Genomic DNA, 18,865 nt, shown 5'->3' with positions numbered 1-18,865 from the left:
TCAGCGGATCAGTCACATATTTTATTTCTGCTGGTTATTCTGTACAAAATACAGGTAGTAACATGACCTACAGAAGACATACTGTCACAGGCCCTGAGTGGTCCTTCAGAATGTGCCATCACTTCATAAACTTCTGGAGTGCCTTCACGGGATTGCATGGGGTTGGGGAGGTGGTCAGCATGGGTACCTGGAGGTCAAGGTGTTCCCCAGGTTTACCCACTCACTTGCATCTTGCCAAGAGTGTAACCCTCAGGGAGACACATTTCCTCATGCGCCTGTCTAGCTGTGTGTATCGTAGGCAACATAAAGGAAAGTTCATAAGGTGTACTTTCATATGATCTGGACGGATCTTTCACCATGAAAATTAGAAAATAGGTTTGGAAAGGAGCAGTCACTCAGATCCAGGAAGCTGAGGAAATATTACTTGGAGTTATTAGGTTAATAGGTGAGAGCCAGTGAGATGACAGTTTTACTGTGGAGATACCAGATTTCACAAATTTCAGGGATGAAATAATAGGACTTTTGGAGCATTGTCTGCCTAAGAATTGTAAATTCTTTGGTGTTAACTATAGCCATTTGTTCAATCCTATGAGGAATTAATAAAAGTGATAATCTTTTTTTTTTTAAGTGACAGTCTTATCACTTATCACAGAAATTCAGAGGTGCGTGTGTGTGTGTGTGTGTGGTTAGTAAATTAACTTTTTTTTTTGCCTATTTCTTGACATTATTAAGATTTTAGTGATTATTGAAACTAGTTAATTAAGAAAGAAAGAGAATTCGGCTTATTGATGTTAGTTGTATCTAAATTAAAGTGGTTTGATTTTAGTTTTCCTACTCTTTTTATCATCTTTTTGTGAATATTTTTTTTGAAGACACAGTGCTGGGCCCAAGATACAAAGAGGTACATGATATTCTCCCCACTTGCACAGGACTGTATTCATAGCTAACAAATTGAGCCATCCATGAGGGCCAACACTTTTTGCTTAGTTTCTCTCATTTAACCCATGAAGCGATCCTCAGAGGTGGGTGTGATCATGGTCACAAGCTCAAGATGAGGATGTGGGGAGGTCCCAGCATCAGACGATGTTCGTACAGCTGGTCAGTGCCAAGCCCGGAATCACATGGCACTTGTCATGTGACACTCTATTTCGTGTCTGTCTCTGCAGTAGGCAGTGGGGGCAGTGTCCACCAGTGCTCCCCCCAGTACCTGACATGCTGGAAGTGTTCAGCAAATTTTGAAAAGATGGATGGTTTTTGAGCCTCTGTGCTTAGCGGTTGTACGTCGTGTGCCAGGCGAGGAGGACAGGAAGGTGGGCAGCTTTGAGGAGTGTAGGCAGGTCCTTGCTGCTAGTGCAGGTTCTAGGGGCTGGAGGGGGTCAGGGAAGGAAACACAGCCTCTCTAGCTTTCTCTTCGAAGACTTGAAAAGCACATTAAAAACTCATTTGTAACTGGGATCGTATTTTGGAAACATTAAATGAGTGTTTTGTTTGTTTTTTTATTTTTTTTTTATTTGACAGACAGAGATCACAAGTAGGCAGAGAGGCAGACAGAGAGAGAGGGGGAAGCAGGCTCCCCACTGAGCAGAGAGCCGGATTCAGGGCTCGATCCCAGGACCCTGGGATCATGACCTGAGCCCAAGGCAGAGGCTTTAACCCACTGAGCCACCCAGGTGCCCCTGTTTGTTTGTTTTTATCTTTCACCTCCATGAATCATTTTCCCCTTAGCCACTCCACTATAGTAGTCCCAGGTGCTGACCGATGACGCGAACACGGACAGGGTCAGGTGTGGTCACGGAGGGGAGGCGGGGGTGCAAAGTGGCTGCAGCCGAGCATTTGGATCCAACATCAGGGAGATCCGCAGCCCCAGAGGGATTGGGGTGAGGTTGAGGTCACAGGCAGGGGAACCAGGCCCTGGCCAAGCACCAGAGATGATTGCGGAAGCTCAAGCAAAGCCCTCCGTGATGGGAGCTCCGATGAGCAGGGACTCAGGGGACAAGCAGGCCCTTCCTGCCACGAGGGCTCATCTACCAGGGGCAGGACGGCAGCAGTAAAACTAAGGCATGGCCTTCATTCTCAGCCTCCTGACTGCACCCCCAGTGAGCACTGAGTGAGATGGTGTTCCTTTTTTAACCTCAGAAAAGGCAGGGGTCAGGAAAGGATCATTTGAGCAGAAACTGCAGAAAGTGAGGGAATTGAGCCATTCCTCTCTGGGGAAAGAGTCTGAGGCAGACAGAAAAGCAAGGACAAAGACGGTGTTGTCTGATGAGCCAAAGAGCAGAGTGAGGAAGAAAAAGTGATAGGACATGAAATCTAACAGCTAAGGGTTCTAAGGAAGAGATTCCAGGGTTCTCCTTGCCTGTTTAATGCAAGAAGTCGACAAGCCTATATTTGACATTGAATTGTTCTGTTTGTCCTTCCCCCTTTTGTGTTGCACCTTTATCTTATAGGCTAGGAATGTTGTCTGCCTCCTCCGGGCTAGGTTGGAGGTGGTTATGAACCTATAAATAAGCCAGTCCCTTGGAGGAGTGAAGGAAGAGTCTAGTGGCGGCTCACACAGCCCGATTATGTCCAGCTTTGGTTTTCTTTTTAAACATTCCTCTGGCTATTCAAAGTCTTTTCTGATTCCATACAAATTTCAGGATTATTTATTCCAGCTGTGTGAAGAATGGTGATGTTATTTTGATAGGGATTGCATTGAATGTGTAGATTGCTCTCGGTAGCCTAGACATTTTAGCAGTATTTATTCTTCTAATCCATGAGCATGGAATGTTTTTCCATTTCTTTGTGTATTCCTCAATTTCTTTCAAAAGTGTTCTCTAGCTTTTAGAGTACAGATCCTTTACTTCTTTCATTAGGTTTATTCCCAGGTATCTTACGGTTTTTGGTGCAGTTGTAAATGGGATCAGTTTCTTATTTTCTCTTTCTTCTGTCTCATTGTTAGTGTATAGAAATGCAACTTACATCTGTGCATTAATTTTATATCCTGCCACTTTGCTGAATTCCTGTATGACTTCTAGCAGTTTTGGGGTGGAATTATGGGTTTTCCATATAAAGTATCATATCATCTGTGAAGAGTGAGAGGTTGACTTCTTTGCCAATACGAATGACTTTTATTTATTTTTGTTATCTGATTGCTGAGGCTAGGGCCTCTAATACCATGTTGAACAGCATGGTAAGAGTGGGCATCCCTGTTGTGTTCCTGACATTAAAGGAAAAACTGACTGACAGAAGGAAAAACTCTGTTTTTCCACATTGAGAATAATATTCTTTTTGTAGATGGCTTTTATGATATTGAGGTATATTCCCTCTATCCCTATACTGTGGAGAGTTTTAATTAAGAAAGGATGCTGTATTTTGTTGGATGCTTTTTCTGCACCAACTGAGTGGATCATATAGTTGGTTTCCTTTCGCATTGACTGATTTGAGAATGTTGAACCAACCTTGCAGCCCTGGAATAAATCCCACTTGGTCGTGGTGAATAATCCTTTTAATGTACTGTTGGATCCTATTGGCTAGTATCTTGGTGAGTATTTTGGCATCCATGTTCATCAGCGATATTGGTCTGTAAACCTCCTTTTTTGGGGGGGTCTTTGTCTGGTTTTGGGATCAAGGTAATGCTGGTCTCATAGAATGAGTTTGAAAGTTTTCCTTCCTTTCCTGTTTTTTTGTTTTGTTTTGTTTTGTTTTGAAACAACTTAAGAAGAATAGGTATTAGTTCTTTAAATGTTTGGTAGAATTCAGATGGGAAGCCATCAGGCCCTGGACTTCTGTTTGGGAATCTCCTTTGGGAGATTTTTGATTACTGCTTCAATTTCCTTGCTTGTTATGGGTCTGTTCACAGGTTTTCTCTTCCTTCCTGTTTCAGTTTTGGTAGTATACATGTTTCCAGGAGTGTGTCCTTTTCTTCCAGATTGCCTAATTTTTTGGCATACTTGCTTATAATGTGTTCTTAGAATTTTATTTCCTTGGTGTTGGTTGTTATCTCTCCTCTTTCATTCATGATTTTATTAATTTGGGTCCTTTCTCTTTTCTTTTTGATAAGTCTGGCTAGGGATTTATTGATCTTATTAAATCTTTCAAAGAATTGGCTTCTAGTTCCATTGATCTCTTCTACAGTTCTTCTGGTTTCTATTTCATTGACTTCTGCTCTAATCTTTTTTATTTCTCTTCTCCTGTTTGGTGTAGACTTTATTTTCTGTTCTTTTTCTAGCTCCTTTAGGTGTAAGGTTAGCTTGTGTATTTGAGACTTCTCTCATTTTTTGAAAAAGTCTTGTATTGCTCTTAGGATCACCTTTGGTGTATCCCAAAGGTTTTAAACAGTTGTGTTTTCATTTTAATTTGTTTCCATAAGTTTTTAAAATTCTTTTTAATTTCCTGGTTGATCCATTTATTCTTTAGTTGGATGCTCTTTAACCTCCCAAGTGTTTGAGTTCCTTCCAAACTTCCTCTTGTAATTGAGTTCAAATTTCAAAGCACTGTGGTCTGAAAATATATAGGGAATAATCCCAATCTTTTGATACTGGTTGAAGAGTGATTTGTGGCCCAGGATGTGATCTATTCTGTAGAAAGTTCCATGTGCACTTGAGAAGAATGTGTATTCTGTTGCTTTAGGATGGAAGGTTCCATATACATCTGCGAAGTCCATCTGGTCCAGTGTGTCATTCAGAACTCTTGCTTCCTTGTTCATCTTCTGCTTAGATGACCTGTCCATTGCCGTGAGTGGGGTGTTGAAGTCGCCTAATATTATTGTATTATTATCAATGTGTTTCTTTAATTTGGTTATTAATTGCTTGATATAACTTGGCTGCTCCCAAGTTAGGAGCATAAGTATGTATAATTGTTAGATCTTCTTGTTGGATAAACCCTTTAAGTATGATATAGTGTGCCTCTTCATCCCTTACTACAGTCTTTCATTTAAAAACTAATTTTTCTGAGGGCGCCTGGGTGGCTCAGTGGGTTAAGCCGCTGCCTTCGGCTCAGGTCATGATCTCAGAGTCCTGGGATCGAGCCCCACATCGGGCTCTCTGCTCAGCAGGGAGCCTGCTTCCTCCTCTCTCTCTGCCTGCCTCTCTGCCTGCTTGTGATCTCTCTGTCAAATAAATAAATAAAAAATCTTAAAAAAAAAAAAACTAATTTTTCTGATATGAAGATTCCTATTCCAGCTTTCTTTTGATGTCCATTGGCATGATAAATGGTTCTCCATGACCTCATTTTCAATCTGGAAGTCTCTTTAGGTCTAAATTGGGTCTCTTGTAGACAGCATATGGGTGGGTCTTGCTTTTCTTTATCCAATCTGATACCTTTTGTCTTTTGATTGGAGCATTTAGCCCATTTACATTCAGAGGAACTACTGACAGATATGAATTTAGCGCCATTGTATTACCTGTAAAGTCCATGTTTCTGTAGATTGTCTCTGTTTTCTTTCTGGTCTTTGTTACTTTTGGGCTCTCTCTTCACTTACAGGATCCCCTTTAAAATTTTTGCAGGGTTGCTTTAGTGATTACAAATTCTTTTAGTTTCTCTTTGTCCTGGATGCTCTTTATCTCTCCTTCTAATATGAATGACAGCCTTCCTGGATAAAATATTCTTGGCTGCATGTTTTTCTCATTTAGTGCTCTGAATGTATCATTCTAGCCCTTTCTGGCCTGCCAGGTCTCTGTATATAGATCTTTTGCCAGTTTAATGTTTCTACCATCATAGGTTAAGGTGCTCTTCCCTCAAGCTGTTTTCAGGATTTTCTCTGTATCTCTGAAACTTGCAAGCTTCACCAGTATGTCAGGGTGTTGATCTATTTTTATTGAGTTTGGGGGGTGTTCTCTCTACCTCTTGGACTTGAATGCCTGTTTTTTTCTCCTACTGAGGGAAGTTCTCAGCTATAGTTTGCTTGCATATACCTTCTGTCCCTCTCTCTCTTCTTCCTTTGGGACCCCAATAATTTTAATATTGTTTCACTTTATAGTATAGCTGATTTCTTGAAGCCTCCCCTCATGGTCCATTAGTTGTTTTTCTCTCTCTTTCTCAGCTTCCTTACTTTCCATCATCATGTCTTCTGAGTCAGTGACTCTCTCTTCTGCCTTATTTATCCTAGCTGTTAGAGCATCCAATTTAGACTGCATCTCAGTTAAAGAATTTTAATTTCAGCTTTATTAGGTTTATTTTTGCACTAAGAGATTCTCTAGTATATTTTATGCTTTTTAAAAGCCCAGATAATAACTTTATAATCATTATCCTCCATTCCAGCTCTGATATTTTACTTATATCCATATTGATTAGTTCTGTGACAGAGAATATTACCTCTCATTCTTTCCTTTGTCATGAATTCCACCTTCTAGTCATTTTGCCCAGAGAAGAATGAATGAACAAGAGAACAGAATAAAAAATATCAACCAAGGGGCGCCTGGGTGGCTCAGCGGGTTAAAGCCTCTGCCTTCAGCTCAGGTCATGATCCCAGGGTTCTGGGATCAAGCCCCACATGGCTCCCTGCTCAGCAGGGAGCCTGCTTCCTCCTCTCTCTCTGTCTGCTTCTCTGCCTACTTGTAATCTCTGTCAAATAAATGATAAAATATTTTAAAAATAATCTTTAAAAAACATTTAAAAAATTAAAAAAAATCAACCAAAACTCAAGTGAAATACACGCTAGACAAATTTGAAGACATCAAAAACCAAAATGAAAAGAAAAAGAAAAAAAAGAAAAGGGAAAAAAGAGAGAATATAATCTCCCCAGTGGACAAAACAGGATCCACATGGTCCTAGGTATATTTTGGTCTGTTTGTTAGAAAACATTAAATCCCAAAATTATAAAGAAAGCAAAACTTACATATATACAAAAATAAAATTGAAAACAGTGAAAGGAAGCCAAAAATGAAGAGTGTATCTATAAAATGTAAAAATGAAAGTTTAAAAAAAGACTTAAAAACGAGTTGATAAAGTAAGAAACTAGTTGAAAAGGAAAAAAAGTAAAAAAGAAAAGAAAAATTTTAAACTGAAATGTTAAACATTCATGAGAAAAAAACCCCTCAAATTCTATATACTGTTTTCCCCTATTGCTGGAGTTTTGCAGTTGTGTGTGCTTGGTAAACTTGGTATTCCCTTGATGTTCCAGCTGGTCTTCTGGGGGAGGGGCCTGCTGTGCTGATTTTTAGGTGTCTTTGCCTTGGTGGAGTTGCATTGCCCTTTGCCAGGGGACTGGGCTCAGAGTAAGCTGCTTCACTTTCTTCTGTATGGCTTTTGTTCCCTGAAAACTTTCTGTGCCAGTGCTTCAGAGGATGAAAATAAAAATGACCAAGCCCCAACTCCAGCCCTGGAACTGAAAGTTCACAGCCCTCTCTCTTCAGTGAACCCTCAGGGAAAAGCGATCTTCTACTTTGTTTGTGTCAAACTCTGCAGACGCCCGCAGTGTACACCCACACTGATCCTCCCAGGCCAGGGAGGAGGATTGCAGCAGGCCTGCCAGTTGTAGGGCACCTGCCCGGGGAGTGGTCTTCCAGTTGTGCCTCGGTTTGTGGTTTATGGCAAACCAAACTGAGAGCCCACTCCCACCTTGCTGACCATACCAGATTCCCTGCCACAGTGCTTGGACATTTTGCTGGCTCTGGCACCCCCATTTTCTGTGACCCAAGGGAATCCAGAGACCACATTGTCCCACCTAGGATTCTACCCTCTTTGCCACCTGAGCACCATTCACTCAGGGATGTTTTTCACTGGGCCAGATTCCTTAAAGTTCCAATTTTGCAGTCTGGGGCTATATCACTTTCTAGTAGCTGACTTTTTTTTTTTTTTTTTAAGATTTTTATTTATTTATTTGACAGAGAGAGAAATCACAAGTAGGCGTGGGGTGGGGGGGGGAGCAGGCTCCCCGCCGAGCAGAGAGCCCGATGCGGTGCTCGATCCCAGGACCCTGAGATCATGACCTGAGCTGAAGGCAGAGGCCCAACCCACTGAGCCACCCAGGCGCCCCGGTAGCTGACTTTTGGAGGCTCCCTCTCCCTGCCATTTATCCTCCCATATATCCCCTCCAATACACTTCTCTGCAACTCCTACCTTGCAAAAAATGGTCACTTTTTTCTATTTGTAGAATCCCAGCAATTCTTTGCTTGCATCTCAGATTGTATTTATAGTTGTTCAGAATGATTGGTAGTTATCTAGCTAAATTTAGAGGACCAGACGAAATGAGGATGCCTACTCTTCTGCCTTCTTGCCTCCCTCCCTACAACGCCATACTGTTTTGATTACTATAGCTTTGTAATATAGTTTGAAATTAGGAAGGCTGTTGTCTCCAGCTTTGTTTGCTCTTCTTTCCCAAAATTGCTTTGGCTGTTTGGGGTCTTTTGTGGTTTCATACAAATTTTATTATTTTTCTTTCTAATTGTGTGGAAAAATGCCATTAGAATTTTGATAGGGGACTGCATTGACTCTATAGATTGCTTTGGGTAGTGTGGTTATTTTAGCAATATTAATTCTTCTAATCCATGAACATGAAATACCTTCCCATTTGTGTCTTCTTCAGTAGCTTTCAGTGTATAGATATTTCATTTCAATGGTTAAATTTATTCCCAAATATTTTATTCTTTTTGATACAATTGTGAATGAGATTGTTTTCTTAATTTCTCTTTCTGAGAGTTCATTGTTGGTATACAAATACAACTGATTTTTATACATTGATTTTATGTCCTGCAACTTACTGAATTGTTTATTAGCCTAACACAGTTTGTTGTGTGGAATTTTTAGGGTTTTCTTTAATGTACTATCGTGTCACTGTAGAAACAGTTTTACTTCTTTTCTGATTTGTATGCCTTTTATTTCATTTTCTTGCATAATTACTCTGGCTATAACTTCTAGTATTACAGTGATAAAAGTTTGGAGAATGGACATTTTTGTCTACTTCCTTAACTGAGAGGAAGAAGTTTCACTGTTTTCATCATTGAGTATGAAATTAGCTGAGGTTTGGCATGGCATGAGGTTTGTCATATGTGGCCTTTAATGGGTTGAGGTACATTTTCTCTGTATCCAGTTTGTTGAGAGTTTTTATCATGATTGGATGTGGAATTTTGTCTGATGCTTTTCCTGCATCAATTGAAATGATGGTATGATTTTTATCTACTCTTTTGTTAATGTGATGTATCACAATGATTGATTTGGGGGTGTTGAACAATGCTTACATCTCTGGAATAAATCCCACTTGGTTATGGTTTATGATACTTTTGATGTACTATTTAATTCAGTTTGCTGTTATTTTATTGAGGATTTTTACATCAGTATTCATCAAGGATATTGGCCTGTAATTTTCTTATAGTATCCTTGTCTGGTTTTTGTATCATCACAATGCTGGGCTCCCAAAATGAGTTTGGAAATGTTCCCTCCTCTGCTTTTTGCTTTGTTTGTTTTCAAAGACTTTGGGAGAGATTGGTATAGTTTTTATTTTTTTATTTTTTTTAATTTAACATTTGGTGGAATTCACCTGTGAAGCCTTCTGGTCTTGGACTTGTGTTTGTTAGGAGGTTTTTAATTCCTGATTCAATCACCTTATTAGTAATTAGTTTGTTCAGGTTTCCTATTCTTTCTTTCTTTCTTTCTTTTTTTTGTAATAGAAATGGTTTTTAATATAATAAAATGGTTTTTATTATATTTACAGTGGAATGACTGAAGATTAGAGAGTTAACACATCTTTCCAAGAGCTGGTTCAGTTTAGTATTTTGAGCCACATTGCTTCTTACTCTTTGTAAGAAAAATATTCTTTGTTTCTGACTTGTTTCTATCACCTATTTTTTAGTTTTTAATTTTTTTTAATTTTTTTTAAATTTCTTTCCAGTGTTCCAGAATTCAGTGTTTATGCACCACACCCAGTGCTCCATGCAATACATGCCCTCCATAATACCCACGACCAGGCTCACCCAACCTCCCACCCCCAACCCCTCCTGTGGACTCTGAAAAACAATATGAGGGTTCCTATTTTTTCTTGATTCAGTCTTGGTAGATTGTATATTTCTAGAAATGCATCCATTTTTTCTAGGTTGTCCAATTTGTTGCTGTATAATTATTTATAGTCTCTATGATCCTTTATATTTCTGTGGTATCAGTTGTAATGTTTTCTTTTATTATTAATATTATCTTATCCTCTCACTTCTGCTCTTGGTATATCTGGATATGGTTCATCAATTTTGTTTCTTAAAAAAAAAAAAAAAAAACCTGCTGCAGGGGTGCCTGGGTGGCTCATTTGGTTGGGTGGCCAACTCTTGATTTTGTCTTAAGTTATCATCTTAGGGTCCTGGGATTGAGCCCCACATCAGGCTCTGTGCTCAGCAGGGAGTCTGCTTAAGAATTCTTACTCTCCTTCCTCTGTGCCTCCCTCTTAATAAATAAATAAATAAATAAGTAAATATATCTTTAAAAACTATTCATTTTATTGTTATTTTCTGTTGTCTTTTAGTCGCTATTTCATCTATTTCCACTCCAATATTTGTTATTTCCTTCCTTCTGCTAACTTTGGGCTTAATTGTTTCCTTTTTTTCTAGTTCTTTAAAAGTTAGGTTGATTTTTTATTTATTTTTATTAAAAAAATTTTTTTTTACATTTTTGCTATCTTGCACCTTAAATCTGCTTTTGCAGCATCCCATAGATTTGGATATATTGCACCTTTGTTTTTGTTTGTTTCAAGATATTTTTTGATATTGCCTTTTGGTTTCTTCTTTGACCCATTAGTTGTTCAGAAGTGTGTTGCTGAATTTCCACATATTTGTGCATTTTTAAGCTTTCCTCCTGTTATTAACATCTAGTTTCATGCCACTGTAGTCAGAGAAGGTACTTGGTATGATTTCAGTCTTCTTAAATTTGGTAAGACTTTTTCATGACCTGTGCTGGAGAATGTTCTGTTTGTACTTGAGAAGAGTATGTAGTCTGCTGTTGTTGGATGGAATGATCTGCATATATGTCTGTTAGGACCATTTGATCAAAAGAATGGTTCTAATGTTTCCCTGTTGACTTTCTGTCTGGATGATCTAGCCATTGTTGAAAGTCAGGTGTTGAAATTCGCTGCTATTAGAGTTTGATTGTCTGTTTTACTCTTCAGATCTGTTAGCATTTGCTTGACATATTTAGGTGCTCTTACATTGGGAGCACATATATTTACAGCTGTTCTATCTTCTTGATGAATTGTCTCTGTTACTGTTTTGTCTTAAAGTTATTTTTTCTGTTGTAAGTATAGCTATCCTTGTTCTCTTTTGCTTCCCATTTGCATGGAATATATTTTTCCATCCCTGAACATTGAGCCTTTGTGTGTCCTTAAAGCTGAGGTGAGTCTTTTGCAGCAACTTATAGTTGGGTCTTTAAAAAAAAAAAATCCAGGGGTGCCTGGGTGGCTCAGTCATTAAGCATCTGCCTTCTGCTCAGGTCGTGATCCCAGGGTTCTGGGATCGAGCCCTGAGTCGGGCTCCTTGCTCGGTGGGAGGCCTGCTTCTCTCTCTCCCACTCCCCCTGCTTATGTTCCCTCTCTCGCTGTGTCTCTCTCTGTCAGATAAATTTTAAAAATCTTAAAAAAAAAAAAAATCCAGCCAGCCACTCTGTGTCTTTTAATTGGAGAATTTAGTCCATTTACATTTAGAGTAATTATTGTTAGGTATGGTTCCCTTGGCTGTTTTGTCAATTGTTTTCTGTTTGTTTTAGTATCCTGCTTCTTTTGGTGGATGTATTAGCACCAGAGCTGTGCTTGATTCTGTCCTGTTCTTACAGGGGTCCCTCTTGGTCCCCTGGGTGGCCTCATGATTGCAGAAGCCCTCATGTTCTCTGGCAGTTCTCATTACCTGAGCATGGGTTCCTTTAGAATGGAGAGGAACCTCCTCCTTCTTGTGAGATGGTCCAAACAAGGGGAAAGCAGGGTTAAGGAGATTCCATTAGGAAGAAAAAAGCCAGCATCTCTTGATTCCAGTTCCACGCTTGTTATTTTTTGATTTATTATCTTCTTTAGTTAGATTAATATCACCTATCCATGTTTCATCTAATAAGCACTTTAACAACATAAACATTTGAATCAGCTACACGTTTGCTCTGCTAATAAATTAGCTCTCACAGGCACAATCCAGTATTTCCAGGGCTTTTGTTTTTTTGAAGTGTTTTTTTTTTTCAATACCCATATGTAAAGAAAACTGATAATTGAGATTTATATACTAAAGAGGTGTATTCTTTATTAATATTTTGTGCATCGATTATGATATGACTGACATTACTATTAGTTGCTTGAAGAGATTTGGTCAGTTTGTTAAGAATGATTTTTTTGGGGACACCTGGGTGGCTCAGAGCGTTAAGCCTTTGCCTTCAGCTCAGGTCATGATCTCAGGGTCCTGGGATCGAGCCCCACGTTGGGTTCTCTGCTCGGCAGGGAGCCTGCATCCCCCTCTCTCTGCCTGCCTCTCTGCCTGCTTGTGATCTCTCTGTCAAATAAATAAAAAATCTTTAAAAAAAAAAAAAAGAATAATTTTTTTCTTCTAACATTGGGTCTTCTGAAAATAGGCCATAATTCTACCATTAGCATAGAAAATGTCTCCCAGTTGTCATTGGGTTTTGTGTTATAAACACACAAATATGGCACAGAAGTCTGTTTCAGGGTTAGAAAATTATCTTAATGGCACTTTGGGAAATTATTCAAGCTTGAATGGTTATGTGGAGAAGGATTTATGTAATGTGGATAAATATTTTTATGTAGAACAGTCTTAACATTTTAACTTACTGTTATTATTATACTTAGGTTTAGTATTAATATACACAAGCCAGCTTTCCCCTGGCTGTCAGCTGTAGACCACTCATAGGTCCCAGAGGCCTCCCCCAAGTCCAGCAGTATTAACATTTTAACTTATTATAACACTTACTTTTATTATCACATTTATAAGTTCTTTCCTTTTTAGCCGTAAAAATAGCTACATGGTGTGTTTTTGATGTATTTAAGCTGGTATGATAGAAATTAAGGTCTAAGTCATGGGTCTCAAATATAAACACACAAATCATGCATAAGGATATGTTCTGAGGGTCCAGAATTTAAAATCAGTGTGATTATATTTTTCCCATTCGTGGAAAGCTGTAGGTCACATAATTTAATTTGATACTTCACGATATGCAGTATGGAGTAGCAAGAGACCATCGGCTTTGATTTTAGAAGGACACCTGGCTATGAACTCTGTCTCCACACATGTGACCTGTGTGCTCATCAGTTGGAAAAACAAATGCAATGACTTAAATGAGATACAGTTTACTTCCTTCTGCCTGATAAGGCAAGGGTGTGCAGATGGGACTGGCGGATTGGTTGGCTCCTCAACACGTGGCTTTGATCTGCATACAAGGTGGTGCCAGCTTTCACTGCTCAAGGCTAGCAGAGAGGGGGAAAAAGGAGGGGGATGAGGAGCATCCTTTTGAAGGACAGGGTTGTACACATCACCTCCACTTACCTTGCCTGCGAGAACATAGCTTAGCCACTCTAGGAAGCCTGGGAAGTGTAGTCTCTGTCAGAGCAACGGCAGCCTTGCTCAGATGTGCTTGGGAAAGGGTGTGATTCCCTTCCTAAGAGGAAGAAAGAAATAAGGAGGAGCTGCTTAACAATCTTGGCCTTGACCAAATTACTCTTTCTTGATTCTTTTTGTAAAATGTTAAACTGTTAAACTGTTTATAAAAATTTACAAAATATCTATTGACTGTTATCCTCAAAAGATTTTGACGAAGAGACATTTAATAAATATAAATATCCCTTCCATATTTTCTGGGGCTCATTTCTCTTATTACTTTTGGGTACAACTCTTAGTTTTTGAAATAATAATATACATTCTCTTGCTGTGTAACAAATTACCACAAATTTACTGGCTTAAACCAGTAGCCTTCTTGGTTTTTGTATGTCAGGAGGCAGAGCCCAGCATAGCCCAGCATATTCCATGCTCGGGGAGTCACACACTGCAGCCAAGGTGTCAGCCAACTGCAGTCTCGTCTGGGGCCTGACTGCCTCACCTGGGTCATTGGCAGAGTTCCTGTCTTTGCAGCTATGGGATCCAGGGTCCTGACTTCTTGCTGTCAGCTATTGGATTGTGTCCAAGAGGCCACTCCCACATCTTAAATCCTTCCTCCCAGATCCGAGAGGATTCACCTGGCTTCCTACCAGGTGGACTTCTCCAACATGGCTGCCGACTTTTTAGGCCATCGAGGAGGGTTTCTAGAGTGAGTCTGCTAACCAGACGAGACATTGTGTGTAGCACAACTAATCATGAAGGTGACATTTCATTGCTGTTGCCATATTCTCTTAGTGAGAAGCAAGGCACAGATCCTGCCCACACTCAAGGGGAGTGATTTCACAGAGGCATTAATGAGACCATGGGGCCACCTGGAAGTTTGTCAAGCATAATAGCTGTGTTTCATTTAAAATCACTTTGTGGGGCGCCTGGGTGGCTCAGTGGGTTAAGCCGCTGCCTTCGGCTCAGGTCATGATCTCAGGGTCCTGGGATCGAGCCCCGCATCGGGCTCTCTGCTCAGTAGGGAGCCTGCTTCCCCCTCTCTCTCTGCCTGCCTCTCTGCCTGCTTGTGATCTCTCTCTGTCAAATAAATAAATAAAATCTAAAAAAAAAAAAATGTTTATAAAATCACTTTGTATTACAAATGGTGAATTCCTGTTTGCCACTATCATTTCTCAGGTTTTGGTAAAGTGTCGATGGGGACTCTTTTTTTTTTTTTTATCAAATTAGAAATACCAGTCCATACTGAATCATGGAAAATATTTATGTACATGTATTGGGAGAGAGAGAATATAAACATGAGAAGGGAGATGGAAAAATATCTTCTTCTGCTTTCCATTGTGGCTGAACACTGTTGGATGCCACAGATTTGGTATCACAAGAGATACTCCACAAACAGACAGTATTGTGTGTAGAGAATGTAAAAAGTCAAAATGGTCTATCTATAAAGACTAGCTCAGGAATTTGCTTCTTTGTCTCTTGCTGTCTTTTAGTTACCCTAATTATGACAGGTACACATTGAACAGTAGGCCTTTCTGAGCTTACATGGTATTTCTGGGCTCATTGTTTGTTTAGATTCTACAGAGCTTGAAAGAAATTGAAGTCACTACCCTAGGAAGTATGATACAGACTGTGTACATAGTTCAGATGTGGAGATCTGGTGTCAAAATTAGCCTCAAAAGTCTTGTATCATCTATCAATATAGTAAAAATGTAGTTTTTTTTTAAAAAAAAACAACATTAGTAATAATCAGCATAAGATCCAAAATTTGCTTTTAACTCTGTAATATCCTCTTGTTTGTGATATGGATATTATTCCTGGCCTCCTTACTGCAGTCAAAGGCTAATTTTTCAGTAACATTGAGCATCATCCTGAAAGAATCCTACAGTGTCTGTCCATCCATCCATCCATCCATTGATCCATCCATCCATCCATCTGTCCAACAGACAGCTGTTGAATTCCCTTTGTAGTCCCCATACCGTGCTAAGTCCAGACATAGGCACAGTATTGTGGTCTTTGGTCTTAAGGAAATTTCATTTTATATGACACACACCAAAGAAGTAGTGGGTGTCATTCCTGTTCTCATCCAATTTATAATGTCACTGATAAGATTATTTTAAAATAAATTTTAGTTAAATGCATTTATACACATATAGCTAGAGATGAAGAAATGATGTGCTATTTGAGAGTATAATTAAGAGAAATGATCAATCAGTTCAATCACGGAACCCTTAGCATGTTGTTAATGAGTGCTTACTCCGCAATGGCTCCTCTTCTAGGTCTGAACCTGAAATAGATGTTAGGTAACTGGCTCCTTTTCTGCCTTTCTGTTCCTGGCCCTGGAAAATCACATGGTGAGGAAGGGGCTACAGCGAATAGAATCTTCAGAGGGCCTCACCTTCCCTGAGTTCTAAAGCAAGTGATAGTTTGCACAGGCTTCCTAGAACACTCTTCTCCTGCTCCACGTTCCTATCTGTGGGATCACTGGGGTCTTCTGACCAAGAAGTCTGTGATAGCCATGCCTTAAGATATGTCAGGGTTGGAAGATCTACACTTCCCGTCAGAATAAAAGAAAAACTGCAAAGGATTCATGTCCTTTGTTTTAAGACCAGATCTGCACATTACACTTCAAAGGAAGGGTGAACATGTCTGTCCACCCAATTGTGTCCCTTGGGAAAAAAAAGCTTCGACTTCAAAGGAAGAGCATGTCGTCATTCCTGAGCTTCAAATGAAATGCTGTCTTTTCCTTTTCCTGACGAACGAGTGAAATTATAACAAAGACTTCCTATTAGGTTGAATCAGAAGGAATTAGCTATTTGTGGTTACAGAGCAGTGGAACTGTAGGTCTTCATCCGCCATAAACTCACAAACCACTGATGGAAGTGTCAGGTGGGCGTAATTTATCTAGCGTGTCTTGAGGTAGGAAAGGGTGTAGTACCGAACTCAAACCTGTAATTACAGAACAAGACACAACGAGTGTGCCCTGTGACAGAATATCTGTATCCAGGCAGGCATGTTGCTATAAGCAGACGCCGTGGCAGCTCAGGAAGCTGAGCATTGCACAAACCCTGATGTCTTTTTCTACACTTCTGAAAGGTCTTATTTTTATTACTCTGTTTATGTGAGGACTTAGTTATGAACTGATGACACGAACGAACTTAGAAATTTCGTAGCTCGAATCAGATGCCTCTTTTGAGGTAGGCCTGCTTTCGAGGCAACACAAAACTGCATTCAGCGGGAATCTAAACAGAATTACACTCTGCTCGGTACTGCAGAGGCTACCGCAGTAGTTATGGCAGATCACCAAGAAGGTCTCAAAGACAGGACCCCTTCAACTGTGTACTTCCTGACTGGAGACGTCCACCTTGAGAGAGGATGACAACATCAGTGGCATAAGAACCACTATCAGTGGAGCATCAGACTAAAACAGCGGGCCATATTCCATGACAAAAGATATCATTGTAGCCTAGTGGCTTTATACGAGAAAGATTACCAGTGGTCCATTAAGATGCCGGCATAACCCCAAAATTGACATAGATCCCCTTTTCTAATAAGACAGAGTATACAGAACCATTGTATCTGTTATAAGTGAATTCTGAAAGACCCAACCCTTTGACTAAAAATTTAGTTACTCAAAGTTTATCATAATGGAATTTGACCCTAGATGGTCCTTGACTATTGGCCTTCAATTTAAATAGTGCTTGCATTGGAAAAAGGACGGGAAAGAAAGTCTGTCTCTACTTTCCATGCCCCTCTCCCCCCATGCCCCCTGAGAATGTGTGCAGACACATTCTTCCATCTGGGGCAAGATCACTGTTAAGCTTCTGGGGCCTCAGCTCTAATGCCCTCCATGTGTTCTTGGTGCTGGCACCTGGGCCTGGGGCCAATGAGGAAGGATCCAGGTCTGGTTACTGTAACAGACCCCAGATAACAGCCTTGTGAGTGCACCCACCCTGTGCTGGTGGTGGTGATGTGGAGTTGGAAACCACGTTCCCGGCTTGCGGCTTCCCACAGGTGGGATCTCACTGTCACAGATGGCCCAGCATGGCATGGCACGAGAGCAAGGGGCACGTCTCTTTCCTTTCAGAACATGACTCACAAGGCGCTCACTTACTTCCAAGTGTAGCCATTTTGGAAAAACAGGGAAAGTGGATGTGGAGGGTGATTGATCTCTCTTCCCTGATAGCCTCCTGTTCAAAATCAGTTTCAGTGCTCCAGCATACCTTCCTTCCCCCCTCCCACCCTTGCAACTTTCCATTTATTTGTGCTATTCCTTTTTTTTTAGTTTTTTTAAATTGAAGTATGGTCGACACAACACACAATGCTGCATTAGCTACCTCTTTTCTAACAGCTCCTTTGCCCAATCCAGACAAAATATTTGTCTTAATATGTTAGACATATGCAGAGAGTGAACTAGCACTGTGATCTCATTATTAGAGTCCCTGGGTAGTAGATATAAGACTTAGACAGACTGCGTTCTAAAACTTGCCACACACTGTGATCAAGGAACCATCTTTTTTAAAAAAAAATATTTGCTCTTAATCAGGTAGAATTTGCTTATATAGTTAATAGGTTTATGGTGAGGATTACACCTTATATTTTGTTTTCCAGGGAATTAAAATATTTGTTAGAGAATGATTATCTTCATTTAAAAAAATAGGTTTCTAGCTTATTCTGGTGAGCATTTCAAAATATATACAAATACTGAATCATTATATATGCCTGTAACTATTGTAACATATCAATTATACCTTCATTGAAAAAGTGAAAAAATTAAATTATGGGTGAAAGAATAATATATCCATCTGTCATTATGAATAAAACTCAGTTTTTTTGTTTACATTCTTTTGAAAAACTTAGGCTTCAATTTTTTTTCTCAAAAAATGATAATGTTATCTAAAGCACACATCAGAAGACAGTGGATTATTGCATATTTGTTTTAGAAAAGTAAAAAATATTTAGATCATAAATATGTCTTTTGAGGACCGCTTTTGTAATTGTAAATTGTAAAAAATCTAGCTTTTGTTGTAGCAGTGTTAGACCGTGAATAGGCTGTGGTAAATTTATGTGTTGGCAGTATCACCTTCTTCCTACCAACCAGTCAGAATATAGATGTTTCAGCTTTTAGGTACCAAGAAAGAACAGTATTTGTAGGACAAGAATTTTCCAGCGGAAGGGTATTCTTCCATGAAAATTCACGTGGTCTTTCTTACAATAACTACATTATTGTCCTCAGAAAAAAGAAAAAGAAAGAAAAAGAAAAACAAGAGATGGATGTATTCAGTGCCAGACCCATAATTCCCTCTCCTCGTTTTGATGACCAGGCATTCCAAGCAGGCTACAACAGATGTGAAAGTCCGTCCTTGCTCTATGACCTTCACCCCTCC

At 39.7% G+C, this 18,865-nt stretch overlaps 1 protein-coding gene across 2 annotated transcripts in view; it reads left to right on the top strand.

The window, feature by feature from the left end:
• MIPEP (mitochondrial intermediate peptidase) overlaps positions 1-18,865 on the top strand; it is a 171,816-nt gene that overhangs the window by 124,167 nt on the left and 28,784 nt on the right. The gene's annotated exons all lie outside the window — the stretch shown is intronic.

The sequence above is a fragment of the Lutra lutra genome, chromosome 3 (assembly GCF_902655055.1).
Source record: "Lutra lutra chromosome 3, mLutLut1.2, whole genome shotgun sequence".
Classification (NCBI taxonomy): domain Eukaryota; kingdom Metazoa; phylum Chordata; class Mammalia; order Carnivora; family Mustelidae; genus Lutra; species Lutra lutra.
The sequence above is the reverse complement of the archived record's forward strand: the minus strand, read 5'-3'. Positions and strand labels throughout refer to the sequence as shown.